Raw genomic sequence first — 17,324 nt, 5'->3', positions numbered from 1 at the left:
CAAGCATTGAAGTCATGAATATTTGGAGTGTTCTTTTTCTAATTGCAGATGATGTTATGTACAGAGGAAGGATGCTCTTGCGGCTACAACACAGGAAACTGCATTAAGTAACAGATGATCTGGATTCTATTTTATTTCCCATGTGCAAAAACAAATGCTTCAGAAAAAAAGAAAGAAAAAAAAATGTACTTAGGGTGTGCCTCAGTTACCCTACATGAAAACAAACAGATTCCTGTACCTAGCAGGTCATGTTAGGAGGCTTAATGAGTTCATATGCACAAAGAACCTGGGCTCTTTAGAGAAAAGATGCTAAAGTAGTATTAAAAAATTACTTATTAACACATTCTGAAAATTCATTATTTAACCTGGCCCCAAAACTTAGGGGGCATGTGGCCACTTCTTTGTCACTGCACTTCTCTGAGCTGCCCATTCAGTCAGACTGGGCAACCAGTTAACTACTACAGTCGACTGCAGAAGAAGCATTAATCTGTGTATTGTGGATTTGGAAGGGTGTGTGGCAAGATAAGCAACTGAGATGTTTTTCACTGTTCCAAGGACAGGGTTGAAGTCTCAATCTGATTTCAGAAATCAGAGGAAAATATATGGGAAAAGGCAATAGAAAGGGCAATTAAATATTAATACGCTGCAAGTGGCAAAGTTTGGCGATAACATTTCCAAGTTGAGCTACGTGCAGCCTTGGTAAAACGTTGCTATTGTGAATCCAGCTGAAAGCGTTTATTGGGAAGCACTGGAATGACTCCCTAGTCAATGTTTACACATTCTGTTGCTCATATGCAAATAACATTAATCGGCTGTCTTTTAAAGTACTGATAAATGGACAACATTTGGAAAGTTTTACCAGTTTCCCAGTAAAGCCACACATAATATCAGGAATGTAGTTTGTCACATTGATATAACACAGGGTAAGAGAGAATACTTCTTAATTTCACGAATCACTAGGAAGCAGCTGCTCTGCTATATTTTCTTCACTTCTGAAAATATGAAGAGCACTAAAAAAAAAAATAAAGAGAAGGGAGTCTAATAACATAGTATTAGTACAGAATAAAAAACATTTACATTTGTGATTCCTCAGACGATTAATTATTGCTTCAATTGAGTCTTAAAATACATTTCAACTTGCACTCATTTACAAAAAGAAAACCAAGTGAAATCCCTTATTTCAGAAGTACCCCTGGCAGTCAGAAAAGGTCTGTGCAAAAACTAGCACTTTTTACTCCACAGACGATGCCCAATGGATATTGAGCCCTATCTACCTCCCTAGCCTAGTTGCATAATAAAAATTTCATTACTCTCCCCAGGTCTAAGATTATAACACAGGGATGGAAGCAAGATCTGGAGGCTAGTCTATTTTTTTTTTTTGTGCATCCCCTTGAGTAAAATCTTGCAAAAGATATCAGTAATAAAATAAATTATGGAAATTTCAGCAAATCGTGAAAGCACAGGGAAGCTGCTGTGCTGGTAGCCTCCAGGAGGGAAGGTGAGCCTTTCCCCTTCCCAGCACGCCCAAAGCTGCAAAGGTCTCTTGGGGTTGCTACCAAGCCTCAAGCTGCTTTCCTTTCCTTTGGGCTATTCCTCATGTTAATAATGCCAGAAAGCATCTTCATCTTCCAATGAACTGGATCTCCAAGCTTCATTCTGCTTCCCTATGTGACGTACCTGCCTCCTAGCTTTCAAGCAAATTATGTTTTGCCCTTTTAAAGTATTTTCCATTCAGATCTCAAGGTACTTTGCAAAACTGAAACATAAAGCACATCGTCTTAGTAAAGCAAGTCAGCAATTGTATCACAGCTAACTATGAAGGAACGTAAATGAACCCAGGCCCAATCCTGGGAGGACTTCAAGGGTGTATGAGCAAGGGAAGAACTTGACCAGAGAATCCTGCCTTGTAACAAGTGTCTACAGCGGCCTGGGGAGCAGACCCCTTCCATCTCCACCCATTTATCGGTAGAAATATATCCAAGATAACATATAGGCTTACATAGCACTCTCCACATATAGTTCTCAAAATATGATGACAATTTCAATCTGATTTTAAAAATGGGGAAAGTGAGGCACAACAAAATTAATCAGAGCTGCCAAAATAAAAAAGTAATTTTTAAAAAAGTCAACTATGCAGCACCATACCAGCATCTTACTACAAAGTGTAATTTGTAGAAGCTGCCAGAAACCTGAAGGAAGAGCTGAGACATGGAATCGCTGCATTAGTCCTGACTCTTACCTTAGGTTTAGTATTACAGTCATATTAGGTCAGCACTGGGGAAAGGCAAGCTGTTTCTCTGGCAAGCCTTCACACAGATACACATTTGAAAAATAAAAATGTATGCACTTAAGGAACATAAAAATGTTTTATGGAATCCTATTTTTAACACTAAATGGCACAATGAACTAGGGAAAAAACTAGAATTACAGCAGGAAACAGAAAAAAGCTCAGCTGACCTAAGCCCGGGGTTTTTCAGAGGTGCAACTGCAGAGGAGCTCTGCCTACTTATACTGCTGTTTACACCGGGCTCTGGGGCTTTCACAGCTGCTACTGAGGAAGCACATTCTTCACGCTCTTCTGGAGAAAAACAAACGGATTCTGACTACACTGCTGGCAAAACAAAAGGAGTCTGAATTCACAAGTTTTTGCATGCACCTGCAGGGATATTTTACTAAGGTGAAGCCAGAAGATTTTATTGTTGTTGAAATTTCAACTGCCATATGAAACTACTCAAAAGTCACACAGCAGTATCAGAGAATATACATGCATTCAAGGCTGCACAACTTCAAGTCCACTAAGGCCTTGCTTGTACCCATCTTTTTCTTCCTGAAAAATGTGTTAACCTCTGTTCTACCAGCTGTGGTGGCAGAGTCCTATAATAGTCACCCTCGCAGAAGGTAGAAGCAAACATCTCCTCCTAGTGCTTTTTCATCTCCACTGACTACAGAGGATGGTTAAGACTACTAACTGGCTTGGATGTGCAACTTTTAAGCACCCAAGGATAGGTAGATGAATCCGGCCTGGCAGCTGATACAATGCCAGCTCTCATTGTGACGAGGGTACCTGGAATTAATCTTTGGATTTAGCAGGTTGCTTCTCCTGAATACCTCAAAAGCCTGTAACTGTTGGCCATGTCTGTAACAGGTTTCTCAAGCACTTTTAGAAACCTAGCCTCATCAAGTAGTAGTCTTACAGCAAATGGATGTGACTTACAGTTAAAATATGTTCCAAGGGCCAAATGAAGCAAACAAAATAGGTGGCATCCCTCCCCCATCCCCATCTGCACCATAGAGCGCTGGACTCTCCAGCAGAGGAGGACCAGGCAACTGTCTGTAATGTGGATAGACCCAGCTCCCATCAAACTTAAGACAATTTGAATCCAACTGTGGTTTGAGCATCTTGTCATTTTTGCATCCTTTAACTCTGGGCACCTCACAGACAGTAAAAATATTCTCCACATAAAGAGAAAATATGAAGATCTGAAGCTCTCTATATAGCGTTTGCTAAAAATACCTCTTTGGAGACATCCTTTGCCAAATAAGTGCCAAAACTTCAAAGGCTGAATTATAACGTTGAAATATTTGTAATGCAAGTTTGTTATGTTCCTTGTGAAGCATGGCTGGCAGTTGGAGATGGCATCTTTCAGCTCAAAGACCTGGTCCAGGCAATAACTGGAAAAAGCTCTTTGGTGGCTTACGTGAAATGAGTCAATGGATCTCAGTCCAGCCTAATAAATTAGGAACCACATCACAAAAGCATCTGTAAGAGTCACTTCCTTTGTTGATACCATTCTAAAGGCCAAGGACTGAGTAAGGTGGGGAAAATGAATTATCCTCCCTCAAAATAGCACGTTCCTTCAAAACACGAACTGCTTTTGCCTAGCATCTTTGGTGAAAGCATCCCAGTGTGTTTTTACAACATATGAACTAATCTAAGTATTTCTTTAAGTAATATATGTAACCCCACACTTTCTCAGTAGAAAAAACCAAGACCTGCTGACTTTAAACATGCCAGAGCCATGCACAAGGAGAGCAGCCAACAGGAATATTCCCATCCCACATGCTAACTGCATTTCTGCTTTCCAGAGCCAACAAAAGTTTAAGAGCTCCCAAGAATTTTAAAGAAAATTTAGCGTATAAACATAGGCTCACCCTGAATAAACTGCTCAATTTCAAGGACTCGCATCATTAGGAATATTTGCCTTGTCTCTTGCCAGTAAAGGAGCATGAAGCAAGTAATACAAACTTAGAAAACTAAGAAAAAGTAACAATATTTTAAACTCTACTTTAAGAATACAGAGTAATTTTAAGAGGACACAGATAATATGGGATCAAAACCTTTACGCATGAACATAAATCTTAATTTCTCATAATAAATCCCCACACCCACAGAAAGCATCATATAGATACCAGTGAATTAACTTTGGTAGAAAGCAAAGCCATACATGTCACTAATACAATTCTGAGCCATAGTTTTGAAAAATCAGTTGACTATATTAATTAATTTGAACTTTGTTACATTCAGATGGCACAAGGTAACTCAATATAAACACACTTAATATTAGGGGATGGGTGCTGCTCAGTAAATTCAGAGATGCCAAGTTGACAGAAAAGAATGTGTTTCATTCAAAGAAGATGAAGGCCTTCTAAATTTTGGTGCTTTGTACACAAGCTGCTAAACTGATTGAACGATGCCTGTGAAGTATGCAGGGTCAAATGTGGTCAGTATCTCAAAAAGCACTTATAAAAAGATCTTGGTATATTCACATATTCTCTCTCTGCCTATCACTTCAAAAAAATGTCCTAGGTATCCACAACAGAGGCTGGATTATCCTTTGTCAGTCCCTTCTCCCTCAAAGTTGATGAGAATTATAGCACCAAATTCAATATGGGTAGTTGATTTAGCTTTGTATCAACAACAGAGGCTTCTTGCTTAGAAGCAATGTTGAGTGAGGTACCAAAGGAAGCCAAGAATCACAAAGAAATCCTTAAGTGTTTATTTTATTCATACATTAGTCATCGGCAAATATTAATATAGATCCCATTAATCTGGAAAGCCATTAGAATGCATTCAATGCAGCTTCCTTGTAAAAAGTAGGGTTAGCCAGATTTTGTTTCTGTTAAAAGTCCTACACTCTTGGTCAAGCACAAACTACATTCCTGATGTATCCAAGGAAGAGAAAAGAAGGAGAAAAAGCATAAGCAGGTGCAGTGTTTGTTATATCACAAGCAAAAAAGCCCCAGTTTCCCTCCCTAGGTGTACATATATGATGGGAGCCTACTTCTGCAAGTGACTTCATCTTGTAAATCAGATGCTCTGTTGACAAGATGATCACCACCCTTGAATAGAAGGAAGCTGCACCCAAAGCACCAATTCAGATGTTCCAGACAGAAGTCTGGCCTTCCATCCAAGACAAATATGGAGCTTAATCTGCACTGTTCTTATTGTGGTTTATTAGTTTGCAATATCTGGAGAGGATTTACTTTACGATTCAAAGACAAGGGGGGTGGGTGGACCTTACTTAACCAGCATCTTTGAGGTAAAACCCAGCCTTGCCTTGGCAGGCAAGAGAGGGAGGGAAAGCACTTAAGATTCCACAATGACAGAAGAAAATCTCATCATGCAACTGCATTCTTCAACTACATACAGGCCAATGCAGATTCACTATCACTCTCTAATGTCCTAAGAAAGAATACAGAAGCTTTTATCCTCTTAGTCTGTATGGCAGCGTTCTTTGAAGACGACATGACTGCTTCAGAGCACTTAGGCAAAAGAACCAAGAAAATACATTTATGCTGTGCTTCTCAGACTGAGAAAATTACAGTCAAATAGAAATAAGAAAGATACTGTCAAGACTAGTTTCAAAAGTGAGCTTCTACATGGAAAAAAAATACAAAGAACACTAACAGGTTTCAGGTTTGAGTTTTGTGTTTTGGTTTTTTTTTTTTTTTTTTTTTTTTTTAAAGAGAAATAGTATAGCCAAAATTGTCATCATAATTCTTCTCTTGCAGCCTTTGCTCCCTAAACAACACAGGCTCATCCCACGCCTGGGGGTCAAAATCTGAAACTGAGATTGAACTGTAAACAAAACCAAAATTGGCTTTCTAAATATTACTGCTTGCTTAATAAAAAGGGCAGAGGGAAAATTCGCTAAAATTATGTATCTTTATTAGAGTATAACAATTTCCCCCAATTACCTCATAATTACTTCCTTTTTCATTTTGTACTTTCCACTATTCTTTCAATCCTTTCAAATGCAGTGATCTAAAGTACACATGAAAAAATGGATGTGTATCTATTAATGTTTTTTCCTAAATGTTGCTTTTGATTGTAAAGATTATTTTACAAAGCAGAATGTTATTTTGCTTATTTAAACAGATAACAGGCAAGCACATTTCTTCATTGTACCTTCACCATGGCCAGAGTTTTGCATCTTACTGATGAGTGAAGGCAGCAGCATTTTTGGCAGGCTCAAAGGAACCTCTTTGCTAGTTTCCAGCAAAAGTGTTCAGGAAAGTTATTCTGTCAGTAGCCAGGCTGCAGCACAAGCTGTGAGCAGCAGCTGAAATCAGTGGTGTAGATCAGGGTATATTCAGACACACGAAACTCTCTCATCTCTGGTTTGGGTGATACAATGTTCATCTATTTTTCCTGAACTCTGAAAGGGATTTGTTCTTCTTTTTTCATTTGCCACTGCACAATTGGCTTACATGTCTGTGAGCAAAAGCAAATAGTTAACATGAATCAGGCACCCTCTGGGATTAAATGGGGTTTAAAGGTATCCAAGTGCAAGCTTAAGACTTTGGAGTTATGAATGAATCATAGCTGTCGGAGACAATACTTTCAGTAGAGCAAGTGGCACCATGATAGGCAGGGAACACGGCAGGTTGTACTCAGGTGCCTCCTGAAAAACCACGTGGAAAGTTCCTTTAGGTCACCCTACAGTAGTATCAGCACCACTGATATTGATTGAAGGAGTTGGGATTAGAGCTGCAATACATTAAGTCAACTTGAATATCCACATATTGGTTAGCCCACTAACACATCCATGGTCTGAGATTCACAGCACTGTCTGGGGGATTGATCGTATCAGTACAGCATTCATTTTGCACTCCTCATCATGACAAAGCCCAGAGCAGTAAGCCTGGGAAGACAAGAGGACATATCACCATTCCTGTCACAAGAAACTTTGATACAAGTCCACTTGCATCTAAATTACATCCCAGATGTAACCAACCCTCTGGAAATGCCAAGATTTACATGCTCAAACTGATCAGCTGGTTAACATATTATAATCTTCACCTGGACAGCTCCATCCTTCCATATATTTACTACCATGCCAGCACAGCTGAAATCCAAGTTTTCATCCCACACATTTGTTCCATAATACTACCTTAGCTACATGGCCTCAAATCTTTGGAGACAACTTTGCATTTCCTTGTGCACCTGGGGCTCACAGTGACTTCAGTGTGTTCCTTCCTGTTGAAGGAATGGATGAATGTTGCCTGTAAACACTGCTAATTACTGAGAACTAGAGCTGGTCAACAAGTGGTGCATGCTGCGACATAAGAAAGAAGCTAAAAAATTTTCCAATTTCTTTGAAGGTTTGCCAGCAAAGCTTGAAAATCTAAGGCATTCCAGTTTGTTCTTTTCCCTTTATCACTGGCTCATGAAAAAAAGACAGGGAAAGAAAAGAGAGCAAAAAGATTTAACAGGGGGAGGAAGGAATCCCCTTCTCTACTCCCTTCATCTTCCAAACCAAAATAACTGGTTTTGTTTTTTCCCAGATCTTTATCTCCCTTTACCTAAAAGCTGTCCTTCTCAAAATCATATAATAAATTACCTGCAATTCATTTTCTTACCTGAAACTATTTCTGAAGATGATTGTTCCTAATACCACAGCTCATCATTACTTAGTGATTTCCAACCTGTGGTCCACAGACACCGTCAGCAGCATGCAGCTGATCAATGGGACAGGAGTGTTTTTTAATCAAAGGTGCATGATGGTCTGCGAGTGTGTTGTGCCTTGACAGTAGTCTGCGGTTCACTCAACTTACGAACCACAGCCTCAACTTCTGTTGCTGTCTAGCCACTCCGTGGCTTGTACAACTCAACCTCAGAGACAGCTGTAACACTCAGATTCAGCTGAAGAATATCAGGGGGAGCTTTATTTGACTTCAGTTCCACATGTATCTCTTTAAGCAGATACTAAAGGTCAATTATACTCATGTTTTATACTACATACGTGTTTTTATTTCCCCCTATGAGGATCCCCTACCCCCTCATCACTAAATGATGTAATGTCTGTATTCTGCACTTTGGGCTTTTCAAATACTTCAAAACAGTCTCAGCTTATAGATTTTTATTCATCTTACTGTCACTTCAAGTTCACTTAATTCTAGTTGGAATGATTCAAAGCATAAGCAATTTACAGGAGATTATTCCAGGTGTTCTTAACATAATTGTTTTTTTTATAAAGGAGGAGGGAAAAAAAAGAGAAAAGTTTCTAATTGCTACTTATGCAACTGAACAGTGAGGTCACCATATCCAGAGTACAAGTGGGCTAAGATGCTCACGTAATACATATTTTATATGAACTCTCCTTCTCTGTTAAATGAAACTCCCTGAGAGGACAAAGTAGGGAAAGAGTATCCATACAATAATTAACCATAAGAGAACCCATCTAATACACTTCAATATAAAATAGTCATCTATACACTTTGCTCACAAGAGATTTGAGAGCTGAATTCATGGAGAGTTTTAATAAACCTCGCTTCTCTGCCCTTAGTCATTACTTTGTAAGATGCCACCTATGCCTGTTAAGATTGGGGAAGGAATAAACAATAAGACTTTACTAGAAATTGTATTTACAATATAATCAGGGTTGTTTGGTTTGGTGTGTCTCCCCCCCCCCCCCCCCCCCCCAACTTGAATGTGAATATTTCCTTTCCTACAGCATTTGCAGAAAACAGGATTCATGCTGTAACTAATTTCATGAAATGAAGGAAATAAGTTATTTTAAACTGTAAGCAGGCAGCTTAATTCAGTAAGAGACATTTTCTTTAGGCACAACAAAACCTTTGATTTACAGAAGTGAAATATGGCAAGTCAGTCATGAAGAATATCAACTCACCTGCTCAACTAGGGTTCTTTACCACTTTAGTGGACTAACCAAGCACAAACAAAACCAACAAAACCCAGTGACAAAGATGCACACTAATGACACCAGAAGTGATAAAATTCCTTTCTTTCACCTTATCTTGACAGTCAGAATTCGCTGCAATGCACTTAACTGCTTTCCGAGACACACCACTATTATGATCTGCACCATAAGACCACCTTACTTGGTAAGTAAGTCTCACCAAGTGTATTTGCTACACAAATATCTGTTAACCAAAAGCCATTACTCCACTAAATAGGAATGTGCTTTAACAGTTGGCTGTTACATGCTTGTAACAGCCATGTCTTTCATTGTCTTTCATTGCTGTATGATTGCCTAGTGTCCCACAGAGAAGCTCATATGCAGAACACAAAATTTCCTTATAGTCCCAGATGTTAGAGCTTGTTAAATTATACTTTTAATTATTGTTAAACAGACTTCAATCTCCACCTTCAATTTCTGCAGTTTGTAAAAACAGGTACTCCCATTAAATCCTTACCTTGTGATTGAATTTGTTCTCCTTTCCTGCTCTGCCAAACACTAAATACCACAAAACAGAAGAATCCAGTTATCTTTAACTTCAAGAAACAACTGCCTTTAAACAATGCAGTACAATGCTTTTGGCTGTGGAGCTACTAATGTAAGCTTTCCTCTTCATACAGGACTCAGCATGCTAAAAATTAGTGACATTTTAAGTGGAACAATTCTTTCATCATCAGGCTGATATTTGGCTGGCGTTCTGGTTACCTCCCTTATAAGGCACCAGTGAGAGGGAAGGGCTGGGAACACATTATGCAACTATTCATTGCAAAAAAATAATTAAAACAAATTTTAAGCAATGTGTGTGATAAACATTTTTCCAATATACAAAGCAAGACAAAAGCAGCCTGATGCTATTGGACTCAGGTCTTCTATTTCTACCCAGCTAATTTGGAAAAAGGGAACTTTTTCTGAAATAAAAGGTTTTTCTCAGTTTTTATGGGAAGTGGAACACATAAGCCTGAGAGCTGCTCCTGCTTTCCCCACATTTTGTTCAGATCTAGCTAATCAGCCAGAGAGGTAGTTCAGCACTGGGAAATAAAGGGGAGACACCAGGCCATACCTGTGTCCTGTCACCCTCTCCTCTGTGCTCAGTTGTGACACATGGAAAGGTAAGATGGCTAATCATAAGTTCAGCTTCAAACAATGGTAAGGGGGTTCTGTGACTAGGTAATCCCATACTGGCTGGCTTGTACAGAACGGCTCTCCTGCAGACAACGAAACATTGTTTGGAATTTAACTATCAGTTCAGCTAGAAGCAGGTTCTTTTTTAACTAGCGCACTCACAATAACACTAAGGCTTTCCACCAAGTGAAGCTATAGCTGTTCTGGTGTTACATGGCAGTCGAGTCAGGCCTCTCTCAATACTAGATCCAGCTCTACTCATTCTGGAAAAAACAAAGTAGAATACAGTGATATGTGGGAAAGGTCTACTTTATCAAGCAATTCCCCACAAGTGACTGAGCTCAGATTGGTAGTAGTGCCAGCATATTCAAGGTTTGCATATATGGCAGAAGCAAGTCTACCTTGGAAATGAACACTGTCCCTGGAAAACCCTTTTCTCACAGAGCAGACTCAAGAGTCTCCAAACTGGCAGTGGTCTGGCAGGAAGAGGACATCTCTGTCCTCCATGGGGGTTCTCAGTGATGCTGACAGAAGTTCACGGTAGAGCACAAGTGTGCTAGATAAGTTGTCTCGCACTCTGTTGCACCATGGACGGGTAGATGGAGCCTAACCTTGCACAATCAGGAGAGCCCCCTAAGCACACACAACTCCCCACTTGTAGCAAGCCGCTTCTGTCAAGTGACTTTCTTTTGTTGTTTCCATCCTTCTTAGCAGTAGCTTCAGGGTAGTCATGTGTGTTACTGAAGTTATGACTTTTGTTCCCTCCCCCCTAGTTTAAACTCCTGTGTATGGAAGCTGACTGTATTTAACTCCTACAGCTCAGTATGACCTAATATTTTCATTTTAATTGCACCCAACTTAAGCACAACTGTATTTCTTATAAGCATTATTCTACTATAGTGGCTCATAAAAAGGGCCCTAAACCAAGTACTTCTTTCTGGTAAGGCACCCACTTGACTAAAGTGTTCTAATTGTTTGTCTGGGGGGCGGTTTGCTTGGTTTTGTTTTACTACAAGGAGATTTAATTGCTAAAATTTCTTGGCACATTTTATAAATGCACTAGCAGTGCATTACTTAATGTGACATTACACATGGTACTCTCAGAGAATTGTAAACCACTGTCTTTATTAGACATAGTAGAAAAAGGTCTCACAACCTTTCATGTGTTCAAAGATAACAAAAAGGGTTTTTGTTTCCAATTCTGTGGAAGGAAATTTAACGAATTCCAATATGCCAAGATCTTTGCTAAGTCTGCATCTCCTCTACCGCATGTCAGCAACCACAGGCTCAAACTCAGGAACATAAGAGACATAGCTAATATAAGTTGCAATACAATAAACACTCTTCCCCTAAACACAGTTCCTCGCCCCAGATAGATGTGAGTTGTCCCCTTACTTCCTCCCTCCCATTCATTCTGCCACCTATGAAAAAAATCTGTTTGCGCAACTTGTTCACACCAAACTATTACTTAATATCTTCTGTTCCTTGTTACTAAAAGGTGAATAGTTGTCTCCCTTTTTACTGCTTCAGGAGATTCTTACTCTTGTGAAATCCTATAAACCCAGACTACCATTTTAATCCACGATTGTTCCCTGTTACTAGTAAAAATACAGAAGTCAGCTATTCCTTTGACAATCAAAATCTCATATAAGTAGTCTTCCAAAGCAAGTTTCTTACATTAAAATTCTAGGTATCTGCTTTCTTCATATCCTATTCAGTTGCAACTCTCATAAAACCATATGTCAGCTAACAAATTGCAAGTTTCTGGGTATAAATATTAAAGACATACATCACAAAGTAAGTTCCAAATCTACAGTTCAAACCAGAATGCAAAATCTGATGCCAAAATTACTGAGAAATCAGAAAACCAGATATTTGAAGCTTAAAGATTAATATTCTTTCCCGATCCACTGTTTTCCTTTGCTTTTTTAATCTCTACAAAGTATTGAGATATTAATACAAACCTCATGAAATCAGGTAATTTTGTAAGTAAAAGACAGTATTAACTATGACAACTGCCCATTTTAATGCTTCCCATGCTGATCAAATTATTTATGACAAAGAAAATAAGTTTTTTCCAATAAATTCATTCACCTCCCCAGTCCCTCTTTTGTTTTTATTGTTGTCAAAGAAAAATGTTCTATTGTTTCCTCATGCAGATGCAGGAGCAGTGGGACTGCCAAAAGTTATTCTGTAGTTTTAGACTACAGAGCTGCAGGACTTTTCATACCAATCAAATGATGAAGTCTGCTCTTCTGCATTTGGCAACAACTAACTTCTGATCCTTCAAGAAAAGATCCCCCACTGTAAATACAGTTTACCATATAAATTCACACCATGCACTAAATAACTCTTCCCTGAGTTCATACCCCATGATATTAGTTTGGGTTACCGCTCACTGTTACTTCTTTTTGCACAACAGAAGATGTTATTTAGTCACCAGACTTTGAAAAATCCTGCATCAACCCATCCTGATTAGACTTCAATCAGTTATTTATCAAACCCACACTTTCATGCTACAGTAATGCAATTAATACTGATGGCAGGTTTGCTCTAAGTGCAGATATATGTTGAAATGAACTGTGAACAAGAGAAGATTAAATGATTTTGTAGACAATAGTATGTTTGATTTATGTCAACTGTCATTACCCTAAGACACATAAAGCCTCTTTCTGGGGGACTAAAAGCAAACCATTTACCATATAATATCAGCTTAGTAGTCTTTGTGCTGATGAATACTGTATTCAGAGAAATAATTCTTTTCATTGTAATTTACATGTCTACTCTTCATCTCCTAGAATACAAATATCAAAGTTTATCAATTTACTTTACATTTTAACTAACCCTCAGCTTAAACTTGGTGAGAAGAACATTTTTATTAGAATAAACATGGACTGAATGAAAACAGAATTTGTAGGGAGAAGACAAGCTTTAAAAACAAGACAAACCCATTGCCTAGACAGATACAGTGGAGAAAAACAGTGCTTCTCAAACTGTGACTAAGGTCCTTGTGGTCACTAAAGGATTCAAGAGAGATCCCAAACTGCAGCAGGTAACTTAAATGATTAAAAACTTCTACCTACCAGTCAAGCTTCAGGGGCATACAGAGAGATGAGCCAAAAGGAGGCTACGCAGAAGTCCTGAGAAGCAACAGCTAGGCGAACCTCACCCACATGCGTGAGAAGCTGTGCATACACAATATGCCATCCCATATCGTTCCAACCCATAAGAGGCCCACCAGGGACTCCACTAAGCACAGGATCAGACCCTCAGAGGTCAGCACCAGAAGGCTTGAACAAGCAGGTCCACAAGGGATCATTTGACAGAAATCCAAAACTTCTGTTCTCCTCGGGAACATTCCCTCACTGTGCACCGAGAGTGTAGGGGCCTGGTCCAAGTCCACTGCAAGTTAATGACAGGGTGTGGGGTTTGTTGGGTTTTTTTGGTTTGGTTTTGGGGTTTGGGTTTTTTTTTGGTTTTGGTTTTTTTTTTTTTTTTTTTTTTTTTTTAGAAAGACTAACTTTCTGCGAAAGAAGGCAGAAAGAAAGAAAGCATGATACCTGTCCGCTGTAAATAGCTGCTTCTGAATTCTGTTTAGCTAGTGGTTTGGGGGTTTCTTTTCCTCTGAAATGTTTGAGAAATAAAATGTTTAATTTCAGATTTTTTTTAAGCTCTGTTAAGCAATAATATTTAAATTGAACATATACTATGCAATGCACAATGTGAAAGACAGCTGAGTTGCAGTTTCACAGAACTATGCAAATTTCACTTTTCCTAATCCAAGACACCTTGTAACAAAAGCAGGAAAACATGTCTACAGAGAGCACAGAAGATAAAATGCATCAATTCTATTAGATACAGTAACAGATTTCTCACATGCAATGAGTGCAGCCACTGCTCATCACCTCTCAGGTTAGTAGCCTATGTGGTAGTACTTCAGTTAACTGCTCAGAGTAAAATTAAGTCCGATACTCTTTCATGCCTAAGTTCCTAAAGGATAAGGAATGTTATTAAGATAACAGTTTTTAAGATTTCTGTGTATATGTAAGGCAGGTTTTAGGGAACACACACAACAATTTAGTGAGATTTATTAGTCTTACATACACTCACACGTATCCCTCTACTTCAAGTGACTTCAAAAAACTGTAATCAAAACACTGAATCAGCGTACATGACAAAACCCAACATCTGTGGTCTCCAAAATAAATTTCACTGCTCTTCAGCAAAGAGCAAGTAAAAGCCAAACAACATGAATATATCCCACCAAATACCCTATAAGAAACTTCTTTTTTTTTTTTTTTTTTAAGTCAAACTTCAGCATTGCTTTTTATTCAGAGGCTACATCAAGGCTCATTTATTCCTATTCTGGATTTTGCAACAGAAAATCAGGTATGCAGCAACAGTGGGGGCAGCGTTTTAGCATGCATGTGAACTCTATTATTCTAACCCAAGACGTTTCAAAGTAATTAAAACCAAACAAAAACAGGCGACATCTCACAGTTGTTAGCGTTTACCTTTTATCTTAGTCACTGTAAATTGCCTAAAGATACAGAGCACGAGCCGGACTGTCAAATTACGGGCCCAATCCAAAACTCCTTTGGCTCAGGGAAATGCTACAAAAGCAGGTTTGGGATATGTTCATTTCGGAGTGGAAACTTGTGAGGTTTTGCTTGTTTGTTTGTTTTTTAAGCGCATTACAGAGATAATTTTGTCACTTTATTTATTTATTTATTTTTAAAGAGGGCAGGACACCCTTAAGCCCGAAAGCCACCGTATCTACGGCAGGTACACCCCACGCCACCTCACGATCGCCAGCCGCGCCTGAGCCCGACCCTCACCGCGCACAGCGCGGTATCCACACCCCCTGCCACCCCGCTAAACGCCGAACCTGCCCACCAAGCTCATCTCTCTCCCGCCGCCGCCCCAGGAGGGGCACCCCGGCTCTCCGCAAGCCCGCCGGCCACCCCAGCCCCTCAGCGCTCCCTCAGCCCGCCGCGCCCAACCGCCGGGGCGCGCGGGGCAGGCACCCCCGCAACGGCGCGCGGCGCAGCGAGCGCGGCGCGAGCTGGCCGCTAGCTCAACCGTCGCCCCGCCGGGGGATGGAGCGGCTGGCGGCGGCGGCCGTGGCGGGGCACCCCAGCGCCTCGGCGGCTGGCGGCGCCCACCCCGCGGAGACGGACGAACTCGGGCAACTTGTGCCGCTGGCAGGAGGCGGCAGCCCCTGCTCGCCCGCCGGCTCGGCCGCTGGGGGCAGGGGGAGAAGTCACCTGAGGGGCAGCGCGCCGGAGGCAGGCGGGCAAAGTGCCCTGGCGGCTCCCAAGCCGGGAGCCACCCCCGATCCTCCCGCCTCCTCCCCGGGCTGAGCAGCAGCCGGGGCTAAGGCTGCCCTCCCTCAGACTCTACGGCTATGGCTGCTCCTGCTGCCTCACGGTGGGGGGGAGGAAGGAGGAGAGGGAAGGCAGCGGGAGATTTCCAGTCTCCGATGACAGGGTCCCTTCTGCCCCCGCACCACGCCAGGAGAAGGCTGCTCCCCCGCCTCCGGCCGCCGCCGGGGAGAGGGCCGGGCCGAGGGGCGCCCCCAGGGCGGAGGGCTGCGCCGGCTCGCCGCAGCACTCACCTCTCCGTGCCGCCCTCCCGCCGGCTCCTCGCTCGCTGCCTGCAGCCGGCGCCTCTGCGAGCACGGCCCCCTCCTCCGCGCTAATGGCAGGAGGAGGAGGGCGGCGGGAGGGCCTCGGCGGAGGGATGTTTACTCGGCGGCTCTCGCGAGAGGCCGGCGCCGCCGAACCGGGCCGCGATTGGCTGCTCCCGCCGCCCGCCAGCGGCGCGGCCCGACCCGCCCCGACCCGCCGGCAGGTGCCACAGGAGCCGCAGCAGCCGCAGCGTGGCCCCCGGCCGCCCAGGCTGCTCCTTCTCCTTCAAAGCAGCCCCAAGTTCCTCAGGAGCGGCGGCCGGGAGCGAGCGGCCGAGCCTCCAAGCCTCCGGCTCTTCTCGGAGCGCAGCCGCTGCCCGGGGCCGCCCGCTTGCCCCGGCTCCCCGCGGGCCGAAGGGACTGCCTTTCTCTTCAGTCTAAGCAGCCAGCTTAAACCTTGGCTCTCAACGGGCTCTGGCGGTAGAGGTTCACTGAAGGGCTTGTAGTTGTGAAGAGATCTCACAGTCAGGAGGGCACCGTTAAACTTTCCTTGAGCATACGTAGGTGCTCAAACAGAAGACAGCAGAATTGACTGGAAATAGTGCATTTGCAGGCCTTTTGCTTTTACACCCTTCTGTCCCACCACCGAAGTACAAGGGTAAGGATGTTAACACAGGCAGAAGATAAGTGAAACCCTGCTTTGGTTTTAGTACTACCTGATCATGAAATGAAGCAGCAGCACTTATGGGGAAAGCTGTTATCCCAAGGATGCAGTGATACAGATTTCTTACAAAGCCAGCTATGCAGAAGGCAAATCTCTGAGCTTGGATTGGAAGAATGACGAAGTACAACCGTCTTCCGCTTCTATCACAACATGCAACGTGTGGAAGCTTGTGAAAGTTTGTCCTAGTGTCGTCACTTGACTTGAGGATAGTTGCTGATGAAGAGGATTTATTTGGCAGCCACATTTAATTTGTTTTACCTCATTAGTCTTTATATAGAGACAAGGATCTTAGGAGCTCTGTACACTAAAGCAAATTTCTTGCCCAGAGGTCTTACAATCTCAGGACCTGTGAGTGTATCTACACGTCCCCTTTGCCTGCAGGTAGAGCCAGGAAATTCACCGTGGACCTCCCTGAGCACTGTGGGCCTACGTGCTGAGACCGGTTTTCAGAAGCATTATATTTGGTAGGTTTGAAATAACAGAAGCCTAAAATTAGCATGTTTTAACTTGAATGCGATGCAAGAGTGCTTCCTGGAGGGACTGCCTTTTGTGATATCTGAACTCCGTTTCCACATTCGGAGCCTGCGGTAATGAAGTTGTGCGCTCCCATTTACCATGTTGCAATGTTTAAAGCACAGGCACATAA

General features: G+C 41.9%; 1 protein-coding gene across 1 annotated transcript in view; it reads right to left on the bottom strand.

The window, feature by feature from the left end:
* STK38L (serine/threonine kinase 38 like) overlaps positions 1 to 16,071 on the bottom strand; it is a 52,089-nt gene extending 36,018 nt beyond the window's left edge. Inside the window, exon 1 of the mRNA XM_075506825.1 lies at positions 15,943 to 16,071. The gene's annotated coding sequence lies outside the window, so the exon portion shown is untranslated. The remainder of the gene's footprint in view (positions 1 to 15,942) is intronic.
* Positions 16,072 to 17,324: the final 1,253 nt, after the last annotated feature.

Source organism: Mycteria americana, chromosome 1 (genome assembly GCF_035582795.1).
Source record: "Mycteria americana isolate JAX WOST 10 ecotype Jacksonville Zoo and Gardens chromosome 1, USCA_MyAme_1.0, whole genome shotgun sequence".
Taxonomy (NCBI): domain Eukaryota; kingdom Metazoa; phylum Chordata; class Aves; order Ciconiiformes; family Ciconiidae; genus Mycteria; species Mycteria americana.
Note: the sequence above shows the minus strand (reverse complement) of the source record. Positions and strands in the feature narration are given on the sequence as shown.